Raw genomic sequence first — 19,327 nt, forward strand, 5'->3', positions numbered from 1 at the left:
CTTATTTTACAGTTTTGTGACAAGTTAATCATGTGTGTATTTTCCCTCCAAGAGTATATTCACATTGATTTTATTTTCCGTAGCTTTTGGAGCAGAAACTCTCCAATTCTTCAATCAAAACACATAGCTTTTTAACACCTTGATTTTTGGAGAATTTCTGGTTGAAAAACTCCTGAAAAAAAAATCTCAATGTGAATGTACCCTAAGGGTACCGTTACACTAAACGATTTACCAACGATCACGACCAGCGATACGACCTGGCCGTGATCGTTGGTAAGTCGCTGTGTGGTCGCTGGAGAGCTGTCACACAGACAGCTCTCCAGCGACCAACGATGCCGAAGTCCCCGGGTAACCAGGGTAAACATCGGGTTACTAAGCACAGGGCCACGCTTAGTAACCCGATGTTTACCCTGGTTACCATTGTAAATGTAAAAAAAAAAAAAACATTACATACTTACATTCCGGTGTCTGCCACGTCCCTCACTGTCAGCTTCCCGCACTGACTGTGTCAGTGCCGGCCGTAAAGCACAGCACAGCGGTGATGTCACCGCTGTGCTCTGCTTTTACTTTACGGCCGGCACTCATAGTCAGTGCGGGAAGCTGACGGTGAGGGACGTGGCAGACACCGGAATGTAAGTATGTAGTGTTTTTTTTTTTTTACATTTACAATGGTAACCAGGGTAAACATCGGGTTACTAAGCGTGGCCCTGCGCTTAGTAACCCGATGTTTACCCTGGTTACCAGTGAAGACATCGCTGAATCAGCGTCACACACGCCGACTCAGCGATGTCAGCTTGTGAGCCAGCGACGAAATAAGGTGCTGGCCTTCTAGCTCCGACCAACGATGTCACAGCAGGATCCTGATCGCTGCTGCGTGTCAAACACAACGATATCGCTATCCAGGACGCTGCAACGTCACAGATCGCTATCGTTATCGTTGTTAAGTTGTTCAGTGTGAAGGTACCTTTAGGCTCCCATGGTACCACCATGAATATCATTGCAAATTGCAAAATTAGGTTCTGGGAAGTCACATATTTCACCCTTAGTAAAGATGTGAATACACAGCCAATACTCGGCTGTAGTCTTTTAACATGTATCACTTTCTAATATGTGCTGTTTTTTGTACATGTACTTTCTGAATTAGTAAGTGCTGAAATATGTTTTTGCGCTGTATAAGATTATAATTCGTAAAAATAAAGGCATGTTGCAAGCACTGTGCCAACACACACTGTACACACACTGTACACACACACACTGTATACACACACACACACTGTATACACACACTGTACGCTGCGAAAACGCATACACAACCCATTGAATTCAATGAGATTCTGCAATGCTGTGCTAATGCTGCGTACTTTTCCGCAGCAGAATCGCATTGCGGAAAAATACGCAGCATGCTCATTCTTTGTGTGGAATCGTGGCGATTCCGCACACATAGGAATGCATTGATCTGCTTACTTTCCACATGGGGCTATGCCCACCATGTGCAAAGTAAGCGGATCATGTGCGGATGGTACCCGGATGTGGAGGAGAGGAGTCTATCCTCCAGGCCCTGGGAATAAAAAATAGTTATATACTCACCTTCTGGCGGCCCCCGGATCCAGCCCAGGCCTTAGCGATGCTCCCCGCAGCTCCCATTCCCAGTGATGCCTTGCACAATTACCTGTGATGACGTAGCGGACTCGCGTGATGCTACAACATCTGGGGTTATTGTGGCAAGGCATCGCTGGGCGTCGCTGGCTGCATAGGCAGCATCAATAGTAAAAAGTTGGTCACGCTTGTCAAACACTATGTTTGACAAGTGTGACTAACCTGTCAATCAGTTTTCCAAGCGATGCTACAGATCGCTTTGAAAATGTTAGCATTCTGCAAGCTAATTACGCTTGCAAAAAGCTAGTGTTTAATGGGAAAATGCCTGTGAATTCCGTATGTGTTTTACCCGTGGCAGGAGTTGCACAATTGCCATGGAAATTTCCACGGCAATTCCGAACGTGTGCACATAGCCTAATGCTTGCAGTCTGGGGGCACTTAAGGGTTAACAATAGTAAGCCCTTTTTTTTTTTCTCTTTTCCCATCCACCCTGTCCTGTGCTTGTCTGCACCATTTCTCCAGTACTCATGTGCATTTACTCCACATCTACTTCTCTCCTGACTGCTCCTCCCATATGAGTCACAGTCACACTTCAGTAACCTGAATCTGATAAACTGCAGGCACCAGCCAAGACTAAAAAACAAATTCGGCTTAGGGTACTGTCACACAGTGGCACTTTTGTCGCTACGACGGTACGATCCGTGACGTTCCAGCGATATCCATAGGATATCGCTGTGTCTGACACGCAGCAGCGATCAGGGACCCTGCTGAGAATCGTACGTCATAGCAGATCGTTTGGAACTTTCTTTCGTCGCTGGATCTCCCGCTGTCATCGTTGGATTGGTGTGTGTTAAGGTACCTTCACACGAAACGACTTTGTAACGATATCGCTAACGATCCGTGACGTTGCAGCGTCCTGGCTAGCGATATCGTTTAGTTTGACACGCAGCAGCGATCAGGATCCTGCTGTGATGTCGCTGGTCGCTGAATAAAGTTCAGAACTTTATTTGGTCGTCCGATCGCCGTGTATCGTTGTGTTTGACAGCAAAAGCAACGATACCAGCGATATTTTACACTGGTAACCAGGGTAAACATCGGGTTACTAAGCGCAGGGCCGCGCTTAGTAACCCGATGTTTACCCTGGTTACCAGTGTAAAATGTAAAAAAAACAAACAGTACATACTTACATTCGCATCCCCCGCCGTCTGCTTCCCACACTGACTGAGCGCCGCAAAGTGAAAGTGAAAGCACAGCACAGCGGTGACGTCACCGCTGTGCCCTGCTATTGCCGGCGCTCAGTCAGTCAGTCAGTGCAGGAAGCGGACGCCGGGGGACGCGAATGTAAGTATGTACTGTTTGGTTTTTTTACATTTTACGCTGGTAACCAGGGTAAACATCGGGTTACTAAGCGCGGCCCTGCGCTTAGCAACCCGATGTTTACCCTGGTTACCCGGGGACCTCGGCATCGTTGGTCGCTGGAGAGCGGTCTGTGTGACAGCTCTCCAGCGATCAAACAGCGACGCTGCAGCGATCGGCATCGTTGTCGCTATCGCTGCAGCGTCGTTTCGTGTGAAGGTACCTTTACACCGATCCAACGATGCGTTCGCTTGTAACCAGGGTAAACATCGGGTTACTAAGCGCAGGGCCGCGCTTAGTAACCCGATGTTTACCCTGGTTACCATCGTAAAAGTTAAAAAAAACAAACAGTACATACTCACATTCCGGTGTCCATCAGGTCCATCGCAGTCTGCTTCCCGCTCTGACTGACTGCCGGCCGGAATGTAAGAGCAGAGCACAGTGGTGACGTCACCGCTGTGATCTGCTTTCACTTTACGGCGGCACTCAGACAGAGTGGGAAGCAGACTGCAAGGGACCTGACGGACACCGGAATGTGAGTATGTACTGTTTGTTTTTTTTTACTTTTACGATGGTAACCATCGGGTTACTAAGCGCGGCCCTGCGCTTAGTAACCCGATGTTTACCCTGGTTACCCGGGGCCTTCGGCATCGTTGGTCGCTGGAGAGCGGTCTGTGTGACAGCTCTCCAGCGACCACACAACGACTTTCCAACGATCACGGCCAGGTCGTATCGCTGGTCGTGATCGTTGGAAAGTTGCAGAGTGTGACAGTACCCTTACTCACACTGCAGAGCTGACTCCTTTCATTCACAGCAGGGAGCCGGCTCTTTGCATCGGCTATTTCACGAACGACACATCACTAGCGGAAGACGGAGCGGCGCCTGGAATGAGGACAGGTGAATATCGCACAGTGCACCCCCTCTCCATTATACTCACCTGCTCCTGGCGTGGTCCCTGCACATCCCTGGTTCTCCAGGCGCTGACAGCTTCTTCCAGCGTTGAGAGGGTCACCATTACCCCTCATTACAGTAATGAATATGCAGCTCCACCCCTATGGGAGTGGAGTCAGGTCCATATTCATTACTGTAATGAGTGGTACCATGTGACCGCTCAACGCTGGAAGAAGCTGCCAGGAGCAGGTGAGTATGTCACAGCCGCCGCTCCCCCTCCCCCGCCGACCCCCAGGGACAATGACTCGTGTATAAGCCGAGAGGGGCACTTTCAGCCTAAGAAAATGGGCTGAAAATCTCGGCTTATACTCGAGTATATACGGTATTTATTGCAGCAGATCTTCAGCAAGTGAATATGCAGCAGAACATCCACTGTGCCTCTGTACTGTAGGAACTTAGCCTTATTGGACTGGAACAATTACTGATATAAGCATATTTTCCAGACTTTTCCCATACACTGATCAGGCCTGTGTGGACAATTAGGGTCTGACGTGTAAAGAATTATCTGGGAAGAAGCACTTTTATTTCAAGTTCAACTTCCTTTCTTTTGTTAACTGCTGACAGTTTTTCCTCCCTGTCAAAAAACTGGCTTCAGCTAGACGTCTGGGGATAAAAGCACTTACTGAAAAATAAAACAATTTAGACTCCTCTGCTTTCATGGTCCATAACTTTGGGATTATATATTTCATTAAATGGTTACAGCAGCTTGTTAAGTCTCGGCTTCTGTTCGGGATTTGAAAACATAAATCTTGTGAGTGGTTAGAGACAAATATATATATGTAAATATACCATTTATGAATTGCAGCTGAAAGACGGAAGTACAGATTGCCATGTTGTTATGTTGGGAAAATTAGCCTTTTTTGCAATAATGGAAGGAATATAATGTATGTGCCATATTGAATATATCTCTATATTTTAAATTGCCAAATACGTAAGTAGACAAAAGAAAACTATAAAATGACAAATTGCTTACTAAGCAGTTTTCAAAAACTAAGCTATAAACGTAATTAAGATTTTCACGTCCAGCAATATCTTTACATGGCCAGTACATTCCTCCTTTAGGCATTTTTTTGACATTCGAGTTGTACGTACGTGTTGTGTTTTTTTCATGAATACAACATGTACCCATTATAGTCTATGGGGTTGTTCATGGAGCGGCCCCCAGACGCAGGACAGCGAGGTACTCAGATCCGGGTCTCTCGGTTCTGAGGATGTCACGGTGGCCTGACCCAGTCCGTGGTCCTGCTAAGGGGCGCCCAATAAAAGGTGTAGGTGGTGGTGTAGGTCGCAGTAAATATCGAGGAAGCAGGGTTGCAGTCTCTTTACCTCTTTACTGAAGGCTTCGGCATCCGCAATCCAGAGCACTGCCAACAGGGCTGGCTGAGACCGGCCGGTCCGAAGGCACATCCAGAGTTTCCTTTGCAGGTGGAAATCAGTGCCTACCTACTAGCGCCTGGGTGTTGTAGTACTTCCCTGCTGAGCACCACGGGATAGTCCTCACAACTGTCGTGTATGTTTCTGTTCTTTCTCTCCGTCCCCCAGATGATATGGATAGGACGCACCCGTATGACGGGGTAGGCCTGGAGTTATTTTATAGGGACCCTAGAGACGCCCCTCTCCCACAATTGCCTCCGTTGTCTTCATTAGGTGATTAAGGTGAGGCAGCCAACCTAAAATTAACTGCCCTGCCGTTGGTTTGAAGTAATGCGTAGAGCCCAATACTTCCTCAGCGTTCCGGCCACCGGCTACGCGCCTCAGTAGGATGTTGCCGATCTCGGGGCACGACTCCTACTGGTTCTATCGCCTTTGTGCTGTGATCTCGTTTCTCACTTCTCCACAATATACTTCGCTTCGTGTCCTTTCTTAAGATGCCGCCGCAATGAGGTGCAGGCGCGGCTCCGTAATGATCTGTCCTTTTGCTAGGCCTCTGTCAGGATCCCACCACTGACAGGGACCCCCCTGAATCTTCCCAAGCAACGCTCTTCTCTCACTAGATGTTACCTGGGCAAAACCCAGTCAGCTTCTCTCTAACTTCCTATCCAACCCCCAGTTTTACCAGAGTGTGAGGAGTGGCCTAATACATAGAACCCTTTTCTCCCCCTGGTGGCCGGAGTGTGAAGTGTAATGTGTAGACCAAAAGAGAAAGCATTACTGCAAACAATCGCACACCATCAAATAAATAAATGTGTATAAAATAACACAGGCTGATTTTATTAACAGATCAAAAAAACACACAACATAGACAATAAACGTCACCAGGTTGTACTTGTATGGGAGGTTTCTCCCGTTTATGTTTTGTTACCCAGTGATATTATTATATATAGGTGACCTATCAGCCTGCCTTTTGGCCCGTTGCTATTTATTATTCTTTGGACAATTCTTTGTGCCTGTTATCGTTTGTTTGCTTGGTACCGTGCTTGCGGCCTTGCAAGCTACTTTGGCACTGTCCTACTACTAATAGTTTTGCGTAACACCCCATGAGCCACTAGGTCTATCTTGGGTCACCTTCTTACACTGAGCCATAACCTGTGTTTCCTGTGTGTTCTTGATGGCGCCTATATGTTTTTAATTATGTTTTTATTGTCTATGTTGTGTGTTTTTTTGATCTGTTAATAAAATCAGCCTGTGTTATTTTATACACATTTATTTATTTGATGGTGTGCGATTTTTTGCAGTAATGCTTTCTCTTTTGGTCTATTAGTTTAGTTTTTATTACTGTTATTGCACCCTCAGGATTTTTTGATATGGTATACAGCAGTGCGCCCAATATTCTTTGTTTTGCTGAAGTGTAATGTGTGACTGTGATACCTGGTTAGGTGAACTCCTTTAGTGCCATCAGACGTACCATCACTCCCCTTAGTGGCAGTACTGCAATGACCAGGACTCTGGGGCGCTGCACTCCCCCCCCCCCCCCAGTTAAATCCAGTACTCCCGGACTGGGAAAGAAGAACAACAATACATGTTAGCAAAAGACATACAAAATTTTGAAATGCAATATACAAGTAAATTTAACAGTGCTTCCCTTTATGGGAGGTAAGGACACTTGAACGTTACAAACAAAAACATATTTACATAGTGCTTAAGATTTTAAATAACACTCATTAAATAACTGACTATAAATAACCATTATTACCCAGCCGGGTATACTATCCACTATCTACTTAAGTGCAAACTTTTCTCGAACAATAATTTAACTTTTCCTATAAGGGCTTAAGGCAGGTACCCACTAAAGGCATACTACAAGACTAAAAGTGCAAATCAACATTTTCCTGAGCTCTCTTTCTCCTATGCAGGACTCTCTTGTCTACCCCCAGGGGCCTACTGCATCTTTCCTTGGCTCTCTATCATTAGTTCCGATAATCACTTTAACTTCAATTTTATTCACATATCATTATCAACATTTCGATTCCTTATCACTATTTTTCTATCTACATACTACTATGTAAAACATTATTACTATCCAACTTTCTTAAGGCAACATTATGTCTCGGCTAATTGCAACAATGAACATTCCCTTTAAGAGGGACATCTCAAGTCTCTTTGAGGTAGTGCAACTCTCAAGCTGCAAGTCTGCGGTAAACAAGAACTTCTGCGCTGTATCCAGGAACAGTCTCTTCAAAAAGCTCTTTCCTTTGTAAAACCAGTAGGGTGCAACTTTAAGAAGGTGCAACTATTTACAGCAACAGTTTGTGAATCATTCACCGTCCATGATTCGGCAGTCTTTTAAAACAGTGATAAACTTGGTGCAAAACATAAAACAATAGGGATCCCGGGTAAACAAAGGGATCCCTTTAAGGACTAACCCTGGTCGGGTTTAAAGCAGCAAAACAAGAACAGCAGTTTTAAGGAACTATATACAGTTTCATGGCTCCGGGGTTTATTCTTGTAAATCAGGAGGTGGCCTCCACCAGGGCCTTACCTGACAGGTGGCCCTCAGCGGTTTAGGAAGGCTTGACTCCAAGTCCACTCCCGGCGCCAGGTGCACTCCATGAGTTTGTCCTTTCTGCACGACCCAGAGGTGTATCTAGGGTTTCTGGCACCTGGGGCAAGAATTCAGTTTGGCCCACCTCCCCCAGAACGGATGCGATTTTCACACTTAGTTATGTACCCACGAGCTCCTCTCCCTAATGCTCTCAATGTTCAGTGAAAAACTGAGAGAAGCAGAAGAGAAGCTCGTTGTCACAGGACCACAAGTATGAAAGTGGCATATGAGTGAAGTGTCCATGTGACGACGACTGGAACCTGCAGAGCTGAATCCTGACATCGCAGCTTCTGAATTCTCACAACGCATGCACTGCACACTTTTAGGATTCTCCCTTGCCGGTGGACGGTCATGTCAGCACAAGCATGTGATTTGTATACCTCTGGCCACATTCCAACTTGATGTGCCTGGCCTCGCACAAGTCCATTTTCATTGAGTGAGGCCACACATATCTAGTCAGCATGTGACCGCATGTATGTAAATCACCAGCACGAGAGAATCCTGACAGCGTGCAGTGCGCACTGTGAGAATTCAGAAGTCTGCAGTCACAAAGAATGACTGCAGACTCATCACAAACCTGGACAATCCCTTTAATGCTCCTAACATAAATAAAAACATGAGAGTTAGTCAGTATCACAAATAACATTTACATCGAGGTACCTTATAGATGACGTCGACTCTGGAGTCGTTCTCCTTTTCTTCATCTTGTCCAGACCCCATGATGAGTTTTCTCATCCACAGCCGTCTCTGCAGACTTACACCTTCTCCGCTCTTTTGCAGAAAATCTCCACATGATGCCCTTAAAGATACAAGTGTCATTATAATGCTCCTGAATAAAAAATTGCCCCTCACTATATTGTCTGCATAAAATATGACCCCCACACTGTCCCTCTTATGGTACATGCTCTTCACACTGACCTCTCATTTCCATACCAGCCCCCATTTTCACACTGTCCTCTCACACTGTGTCCCCCTCTATAGGGCCCAGTATTTATACTGTACTCTCTCATCACACTCCCACTCCTTGGTATACTGTCCCCTCCTGGCTGTGCCCTTACACTGTCCCTCCATGCTACGCATGCACACATCCCATCATCCTCACTCCCCGTACTCTGTCCACATACGTTTTGTCACATCGCTACTCATACTGTGTCTGCATACATTCCCCCGTTTACTCCCCAAACTGTCTGCACCCATCCCCCATACTGTTTCCTCATAAATGCCCCCCATCTCCCCCTTTGCTCTTCATTTTGTGTCCTCAGATCTCCCCCACACATTAAATGCCCCCATCCCCATGACAAATCTCCCCCCACACACATTCAATCCCCCATCTCCACTCCAATTCTCCCCACACACAATAAATACCCCCATCTCCACTCACATTAAATCTCCCCCCACAATAAATCCCCCCTCCCTACTCACATTAAATCTCCCCCCCACAATAAATCCCCACTCACATTAAATCTCCCCCCCACAATAAATCCCCCCATCTCCACTCACATTAAATCTCCCCCCCACAATAAATCCCCCCATCTCCACCCATATTAAATATCCCCCATCCAATAATATATCCCACCACCCCCACTCACATTAAGTCCCCCCACAATATATGCCCCCCATCCCCACTCACATTAAATCCCCCACAATATATGCCCCCCATCCCCATTCACATTAAATCCCCCCACAATATATCCCCCCCATTCCCACTCACATTAAATCTCCCCCTGCACCTTCGGTGTCTTCAGCTCCACTGGAGCACTTACCACCGATCTGCATCTCCTGCTCTGCCGCGCAGGTGAGTGACGTCAGCAGCGTGATCACATGACCTGATCACGCTGCAGGCGTCGCTCTGACCCGGCAGTCTGAGCTTCAATTGTACTCGCATCTCAGATACGAGTAAAATTGAACACTGGGAGCCGGTGCGCTGCAGCTTCTCTGTGCCAGCTGTCAGCTTGACAGTCAGCACAGAGAACAGCTGACTCCCTGTCTGGGGGGCGGCAGAATGCAGCCGCTGGGGGAGACACTGCGGACCGCCGCTTTAGGCGGCCCGACTGTGCCCCCCTGCCGGCTGCGCCCGGGGCATATGCCTCGGCTGCCCCCCCTAGATACGCCACTGGCACGACCAGGTCGTGCGCTGCAATGAGTGTCTGAATGGGCCGGTGGATAACGCCGGCGGCGGCGGAAGCTGCGGCAGCCGCTTCAGCGGCAAGCTCTTCTCCCTCGGTTCTGGATACCACCAGGACGGCTGTACATCTCTGCATATCTCGGGACCACCAGCGACTCCCCTTGAGATATCGGCGATCAGTCACCACGTCTCCAGGCTTCAGGATGGCTCCGGCACCGTCTCTGCACAGGCAGGGCTCTACCTCGTCCCGGGTAATGCGAACCCTTATCATCGCCCCAATCTCCTGAACAAAGCCTTTTCCTTCCTGGGATTAGTAGATGATCACCACACCCCATTTCGGCAGGGAGCCGTCCCGCAGCTCGCCCCGTGCTTCCCGCTGCACTTCCCGCCGGAACTCCGCAATCAGGTGATTCCGGTACTCTCCCCAAGGGAAGGGCCCAAGGTCAGGCCCCCCCGGTGGTATGGGGGCAGGCGACGGGAACGTCGGGGCTCCAGCAGTCGCGGCGATAACCGGATCAGGTGCGGAGGGGGAATGGTCCTCCAGATAGCCGCAGCTATGATATGGATAGGACGCACCCGTATGACGGGGTAGGCCTGGAGTTATTTTATAGGGACCCTAGAGACGCCCCTCTCCCACAATTGCCTCCATTGTCTTCATTAGGTGATTAAGGTGAGGCAGCCAACCTAAAATTAACTGCCCTGCCGTTGGTTTGAAGTAATGCATAGAGCCCAATACTTCCTCAGCGTTCCGGCCACCGGCTACGCGCCTCAGTAGGATGTTGCCGATCTCGGGGCACGACTCCTACTGGTTCTATCGCCTTTGTGCTGTGATCTCGCTTCTCACTTCTCCACAATATACTTCGCTTCGTGTCCTTTCTTAAGATGCCGCCGCAATGAGGTGCAGGCGCGGCTCCGTAATGATCTGTCCTTTTGCTAGGCCTCTGTCAGGATCCCACCCCTGACAGGGACCCCCCTGAATCTTCCCAAGCAACGCTCTTCTCTCACTAGATGTTACCTGGGCAAAACCCAGTCAGCTTCTCTCTAACTTCCTATCCAACCCCCAGTTTTACCAGAGTGTGAGGAGTGGCCTAATACATAGAACCCTTTTCTCCCACTGGTGGCCGGAGTGTGAAGTGTAATGTGTGACTGTGATACCTGGTCAGGTGAACTCCTTTAGTGCCATCAGACATACCATCACTCCCCTTAGTGGCGGAGCGACAGTACTGCATCGACCAGGACTCTGGGGTGCTGCACTCACATGTCCATGTTCTTCTTACGGACCGTGTGCCAATACAAAACTCACGGAGACATGTCCATTTTATTCCGATATCACAGTTGAAAAGTGCCAATACAAGTCTGTGGTTCTGTGAAATCTTATGGCATCCATGTGCTATCCGTATTTAACATTGCAAAGGATAGAAGCTTTGTAATTTTTTTATTCATCACCAGTGAAAAACATTCATGAAAAACCAATGGTAAAAAAGGACACATTTACCACATACTGATGACACACTCATCCAAAACACTGATGATACCGGTATCATTTTTTTCACGTATGTGTTTAAACATGGATGTCTGAATACGGCCTTACTGAGAAATCAACATTTGACGTGATAAGCAAATGGTGCAGTAGAACTGAAGCCTCAGTCACTCCAGCTCTATTTCCCGCACTATGCCACATCCTCCTACTTGACTGACAGATTCTATACTGTGTGACGTCAGATGAAAGGACTGTCAGTTAGGGTACCGTCTCACATTGGCACTTTGATCGCTACGACGGCACGATCCGTGATGTTCCAGCGATATCCATACGATATCGCTGTGTGACACGCAGTGGCGATCAGGGACCCCGCTGAGAATCGTACGTCGTAGCATTCGCTTGTAACCGGGGTAAACATCGGGTTACTAAGCGCAGGGCCGCGCTTAGTAACCCGATGTTTACCCTGGTTACCATCGTAAAAGTAAAAAAACAAACAAACAGTACATACTTACATTCCGGTGTCCGTCAGGTCCCTGGCCGTCTGCTTCCCTGCACTGACTGTGAGCGCCGGCCGTAAAGTGAAACCACAGCACAGCGGTGTCGTCACCACTCTGCTTTGGCCGGCGCTTACACAGAATGCAGGAGGAGTGCAGGGAAGCGGACGCAGGCACCGGAATGTGAGTATGTGTTTTTTTTATTTTACGTTTACGCTGGTAACCAGGGTAAACATCGGGTTACTAAGCGAGGCCCTGTGCTTAGTAACCCGATGTTTACCCTGGTTACCCGGGGACTTCGGCATCGTTGGTCGCTGGAGAGCTGTCTGTGTGACAGCTCTCCAGCGACCACACAACGACTTACCAACGATCACGGCCAGGTCGTATCGCTGGTCGTGATCGTTGGTAAATCGTTTTGTGTAACGGTACCCTTAAGCAGGAAGAGACAGCTCTGAGTGGGAATTAGAGCTGGAGTGACAGAGGCTTCAGATCTACAGCCTCATTTGCATAGCAATAATATGCTGATTTCTCAGAGTATTGCTGGACTTGTCTTTGAAAGAGCTATATGTACATATATATATAGATAGATAGATAGATAGATAGATAGATAGATAGATAGATAGATAGATAGATAGATAGATAGTTTGAGGTGAGGTCCTGCTGATTGGCTTGAAGGGAATCTTTCTAGTTGTAGGAAACCAAGGTAGCAGAAGAAACACACCCAGATTCATTCCCTGTTCCTACTCCACTCCTCAAGAAAATAAAGATTTACAAAATCATTCCAATATTGTACTTCTTTGTGAAGAACACACTACATTGTTAGTGGTATTAGAGATGGTGAGATGTCCCAACAACCCTCAAGACCAAGCAGCAAGGGAATGAACGCTGAGAGAAAAGCAATGGCTCCACAAAGAAGGAGCAGTTCAACAAATTAACCATACTTTTTTTCCACCAAAGAAATAGAGTACAAATATCACCAACACATCAACTTGAAAGAAATTCACTTTTATTGAACATTTATTATAATAACATACAAAAGACAAATATCTAGAGGAGCAACGGTTGAGCACTCAAAGGGAGGAACACTGCTACCATATGTAAGACTTGGTATAGCATATGTCAATATATAGTATATTATATTATATTATATAGAGGGGAATTCCATTACTGCTGGTGCTTCAATATAGACAGAGTCCAGCTCTCATTACAATAATAAAAAAAGGAACATCTCCCTGATCTCAATAGTATACAGCATATATATCGCTGACATCAGTGCTTACCCATTGTAGGTCTGAAGGGGTGCAGTGGTCCACCCTGTGGCCCCTGACGCGCGTTTCGCGTTTGATGGCTTTCTCAAAGGGGATATATGAACTTAGTCCTGCAACTACCCAGCCTTTTATATCAGTATAGCCCGCTGATTAGGAGACGGCGCATGCGCCCGCGTTCTCACGCACGTGTACCGGTCACCTCCCATCGGCGTCATCTCACAGTGCGCATGAGGGTGAAAGTACACCCGATGACGTCAGAAACATGCGCACTGTGTATATTGTCGCCTGGTGGATGCCGTACGGAGTGAGATGCGGTGCGCAGGCGCACTATCAGCAGCTCTTGCATGGGAAGGATAAGCTAGGGGGAGGGTAAGATCCCAGAATATCTACATATTGGTAAATGCGCTATGCAGAAAAATCGGTCCCCATTCTACATTTAAGGATATAATCACATCATAAATGACTTACATAAGTACGCTATATAAAAATAAAAATCAACTATAATGCACGCACACATTGTCACCAAATTAAAAGTATGCTGTATACAATGGGACACACTGTTTAACTGGAGAAAAAAAGGAAAAAAAAGAAAAAAAAAAAAAGGAGAAAAAAGGATCCCAAAGTATATAGTTATTAATAGGTACATAATAAGGAATCAATGTTCCCCTCTCTACATCCAAATATTTCACCATGACATAGTGTCTGCATGAATGCATTTTGTGGAATTAAAATATAGTGCACTCACGCATTACCAGAAAAACATTAGGTAGATAGCGGAGAGTCCCAAGTTGTGAGCGTGAGAACAAGTGTACAGTAACTTATCATTTTTTTCCCTCCCAAATATGTCGGGAGATAACCGACAGCTACATCCGTGACAAAAAATAATGACATTAAAAATGCATAAATTGATGTGGTGTGAAGACATAAATATATGTGTAAAACAATTAGTGTTATATACAACAATATTATAAATACAGAAGTCCACAACAGGACTATTTAAAGTGCAAAATATTAAGTAAAAAATATTGGTGTTCCCAAAACTACAGGCTGAGTACAACCTATTTAAAGTGACTAGTGCATAAAAAAACTCTCACTCGCTACCATAATGACTAATGTATAAATCTCCCACACAGTCATTTCTCTCCCAAACGCTGACGATGTGTTCTTTTTCTCCTCTCCATCAGGACTCTTCAAAGGAAAAGGGCAGCTTTCTATGTCCCATATATGCTCAAAACAGAAGAATACACTAAAAGGACAAACAAGACAAAGATTAAAATATCAAGCAACAGGTAAGTAACAACAACTACTCTATCTGAATATAGTAGATACATATCCTAGACCCTCAGACTGTGTGGGGAACAGGACATACAAAAGGTCCCGGCTACAACAATCATAGAAAAGGTGCAAACGTCAATTTTTCATTTAGCCCTCTTGGTGATAGGGTATCCAGGATTGTGATCCACCTGCACTCACGTTGGGCAAGGGTCTGCTTAAGGTTCCCACCTCTCACCCCACCGTGAATGCAGTCAATACCTCGAACCTTCAGGCCCCTGGGATCGGATCCATGGAATTCCCTAAAATGTTTAGGTAATGTTTTTAAATTAGATATATCCACCTCCTCCTTAGCAGCCATAATATCGCGTACATGCTCACGGACCCTAACCCTGAACTCCCTAGAGGTCAGTCCAACATATATGAGGGAGCAGGGACATGTGGCGTAATAAATCACATATGGTGTCCCACATGAAATACGATCCCGAATTTTAAATTCCCTGCTCCCATCAGATGTCATAAAGGTATCACATCTTAGAATATTGGGACATGATATACATGAACCACAGGGGGAACACCCATTCCTTGGGCCACTGGAATTGAATAATCTTTTCTCCTTTGCCACATAATGGCTTTTTACTAGATGATCACGTAAGTTTTTGCTCCTCCTCTGTGTCATGCGTGGTACCCCAGGTATATGGGCTGCCAGGATTGAGTCCGTGAGCAGCACTGGCCAATGTTTCTTTAGGATTCCATGGATCCGACTCCACTGACAATTGGACGTTGAGATATAACTGATCTCATAATCACCTACTTTATCCCTTTTCTTGGATGGCTTCAAAAGCTCACTTCTATCTTGATTACGAGCACGTTTATATCCGGCTTTTAGTGTATTCTTCTGTTTTGAGCATATATGGGACATAGAAAGCTGCCCTTTTCCTTTGAAGAGTCCTGATGGAGAGGAGAAAAAGAACACATCGTCAGCGTTTGGGAGAGAAATGACTGTGTGGGAGATTTATAGATTAGTCATTATGGTAGCGAGTGAGAGTTTTTTTATGCACTAGTCACTTTAAATAGGTTGTACTCAGCCTGTAGTTTTGGGAACACCAATATTTTTTACTTAATATTTTGCACTTTAAATAGTCCTGTTGTGGACTTCTGTATTTATAATATTGTTGTATATAACACTAATTGTTTTACACATATATTTATGTCTTCACACCACATCAATTTATGCATTTTTAATGTCATTATTTTTTGTCACGGATGTAGCTGTCGGTTATCTCCCGACATATTTGGGAGGGGAAAAAAATGATAAGTTACTGTACACTTGTTCTCACGCTCACAACTTGGGACTCTCCGCTATCTACCTAATGTTTTTCTGGTAATGCGTGAGTGCACTATATTTTAATTCCACAAAATGCATTCATGCAGACACTATGTCATGGTGAAATATTTGGATGTAGAGAGGGGAACATTGATTCCTTATTATGTACCTATTAATAACTATATACTTTGGGATCCTTTTTTCTCCTTTTTTTTTTTTTCTTTTTTTTCCTTTTTTTCTCCAGTTAAACAGTGTGTCCCATTGTATACAGCATACTTTTAATTTGGTGACAATGTGTGCGTGCATTATAGTTGATTTTTATTTTTATATAGCGTACTTATGTAAGTCATTTATGATGTGATTATATCCTTAAATGTAGAATGGGGACCGATTTTTCTGCATAGCGCATTTACCAATATGTAGATATTCTGGGATCTTACCCTCCCCCTAGCTTATCCTTCCCATGCAAGAGCTGCTGATAGTGCGCCTGCGCACCGCATCTCACTCCGTACGGCATCCACCAGGCGACAATATACACAGTGCGCATGTTTCTGACGTCATCGGGTGTACTTTCACCCTCATGCGCACTGTGAGATGACGCCGATGGGAGGTGACCGGTACACGTGCGTGAGAACGCGGGCGCATGCGCCGTCTCCTAATCAGCGGGCTATACTGATATAAAAGGCTGGGTAGTTGCAGGACTAAGTTCATATATCCCCTTTGAGAAAGCCATCAAACGCGAAACGCGCGTCAGGGGCCACAGGGTGGACCACTGCACCCCTTCAGACCTACAATGGGTAAGCACTGATGTCAGCGATATATATGCTGTATACTATTGAGATCAGGGAGATGTTCCTTTTTTTATTATTGTAATGAGAGCTGGACTCTGTCTATATTGAAGCACCAGCAGTAATGGAATTCCCCTCTATATAATATAATATAATATACTATATATTGACATATGCTATACCAAGTCTTACATATGGTAGCAGTGTTCCTCCCTTTGAGTGCTCAACCGTTGCTCCTCTAGATATTTGTCTTTTGTATGTTATTATAATAAATGTTCAATAAAAGTGAATTTCTTTCAAGTTGATGTGTTGGTGATATTTGTACTCTATTTCTTTGGTGGAAAAATTGTACTTTGGAGTATTTCACCTGGCAATATGCCGCTCTGATATATGGGGAAGGTTTGGGATTGCATGTCCTTGGCCCCAGTGAATATGAAGTGCTGGATTATTTATGTATGTAAATTAACCATACTGTAGGAGGCACAATCTTGAACGTTACAACAATATGTGCAATAGTTTGGTTAAGTACTTCCGAAGTCTCTCAGTCTCAACTCTTTCTTTCTGATGCACATATACATTCAATACCTCTTTTGGCTTGGTGCCTCACAACCCACTCAAACACACAATGGCCACCCGTCCTCACTGCTTTCAGCTGGGTCATACACTTTCCCCCTCTGTTATATAGAGGCTGTGTTCTACATGTCATAAGTTAAATATGTCACATCTAATAAACACTTAGGATGGTACGGCTCAATACTAAAAATGCCAATATGGCAGAAACAAAAACCAAATGTAGAAAACACTTAGTGTGTCACGATATGTATTGCGACCCAACGGGGTCGGTAAGCGGACGGCACAACAAACTCACAATGGGATAGAAAAGGGGAGAGGAAGGTCCTATCAATAGGGAAATGAAGGAATGGTCACCTCCTGCTCAAACCTGAGCCTGTCCCTGCACTCCCCTAACACCTTAAGTGGGTCTTTCCCCCACCACCGCCATCAGGAACCTGGTCCCTCACTGTCACCTAGCACTGCCCTGGCCGGCAAAGAGCCTAGCCTCACCACTGCAGATAGTATCACACAGGGGACAGTGACCAACACAAAAGGGAAAACACCCCTCTTAGCTTCCAGTCTCAGCTGCCAAGCTCCACACCACAGATGACACTGAAGCCAGACTCCAAATTCCACTTAGCATAGGATATGACACCAGGACCTCAAACAGCTGATACACGCTGGCACCAGAGAGCTCCTCACACATCGGCTGGCAACCAGAGAAACTCTATCACCAACAGTCAGCTGATGCATCAGGTGACCACTTAACCCCTTAACGACCGCCGATACGCCTTTTAACGGCGGCCGCTAAGGGTACTTAAACCACAGCGCCGTTAATTAAAATGGAAAAAGTGAATAGCGCCCCCCAGATTCGGATTTTCTCCGGGGTCTCGGTTGCCGAGGGTAGCCGAGACCCCAGAGAACATGATTCGGGGGGTTTTTACCGACCCCCGAGTTGCGATCGCCGGTAATTAACCGTTTACCGGCGGTCGCAACAAAAAAAAACAAAAACGCGATGTGCCGTTTAATTTCTCTGTCCTCCGATGTGATCGCACATCGGAGGACAGAGAAATAGGGTCCCCGATGGCCTCCTGTAGCCCCCCAATACTCACCTAGCTCCCCCGGTGCTCCTCGTGTCTCCCCATGGGCGCCGCCATCTTTTTTCCGGGAAAAAATGGCGGGCGCACGCGCAGTACGCCCGCCGCCCGGCACCCGGAAGATCTTTGGGGTCTCGGCTGCCGGGGGTAGCCGAGACCCCAAAGAACATGATCGGGGTCGGTTTGCACCGACCCCTGTTTTGCGATCGCCGGTAATTAACAGTTTACCGGCGACCGCAAAAAAAAAAAAAAAAGCGATCTGTCATTCTCTGTCCTCTGATGTGATCGCACATCAGAGGACAGAGAAATAGGGGGATCCGGGGACCCTAACATACTCACCCGGTGTCCCTGGATCCTCTTCTGTCTTCTCCTGCCGGCCGGCTTTTTCCTTATGGCGGGCGCATGCGCAGTGCGCCCGCCATCTGCTGCCATCTGCCGGCCGACAGGAGAAAGAGAGAGTTGGGGCTAAAATTAGGGTTAGGGTTAGAGTTAGAGTTAGGGTTAGGGTTAGGGTTAGGGTTAGGGTTAGGGTTAGAGTTAGAGTTAGAGTTAGAGTTAGAGTTAGAGTTAGAGTTAGGGCTAAATTTAGGGTTAGGGTTAGGCTACTTTCAACACTAGCGTTTTTTGGCTTCCGTCGCAATGCGTCGTTGGAGAAAAAACGCATCCTGCAAAAGTGCTTGCAGGATGCGTTTTTTCTCCATTGGCTTGCATTAGCGACGGATTGCCACATGTCGCATCCGTCGTGCGACGGATGCGTCGTTCTTTGGCGGACCGTCGGCACAAAAAAAGCTACATGTAACTTTTTTGTGCGACGTGTCCGCCATTTCCGACCGCGCATGCGCGGCCGGAACTCCGCCCCCGCCTCCCTCCACCTCACAATGGGGCAGCGGATGCGTTGAAAAAACAGCATCCACTGCACCCGTTGTGTGGCGCTTACAATGCTAGCGTCGGTACGTCGGCCCGACACACTGCGATGGGCCGAGTACGACGCTAGTGTGAAAGTAGCCTTAGGCTTCTTTCACACTTGCGTCGGTACGGG

This window comes from Ranitomeya variabilis, chromosome 6, assembly GCF_051348905.1.
Source record: "Ranitomeya variabilis isolate aRanVar5 chromosome 6, aRanVar5.hap1, whole genome shotgun sequence".
NCBI lineage: Eukaryota > Metazoa > Chordata > Amphibia > Anura > Dendrobatidae > Ranitomeya > Ranitomeya variabilis.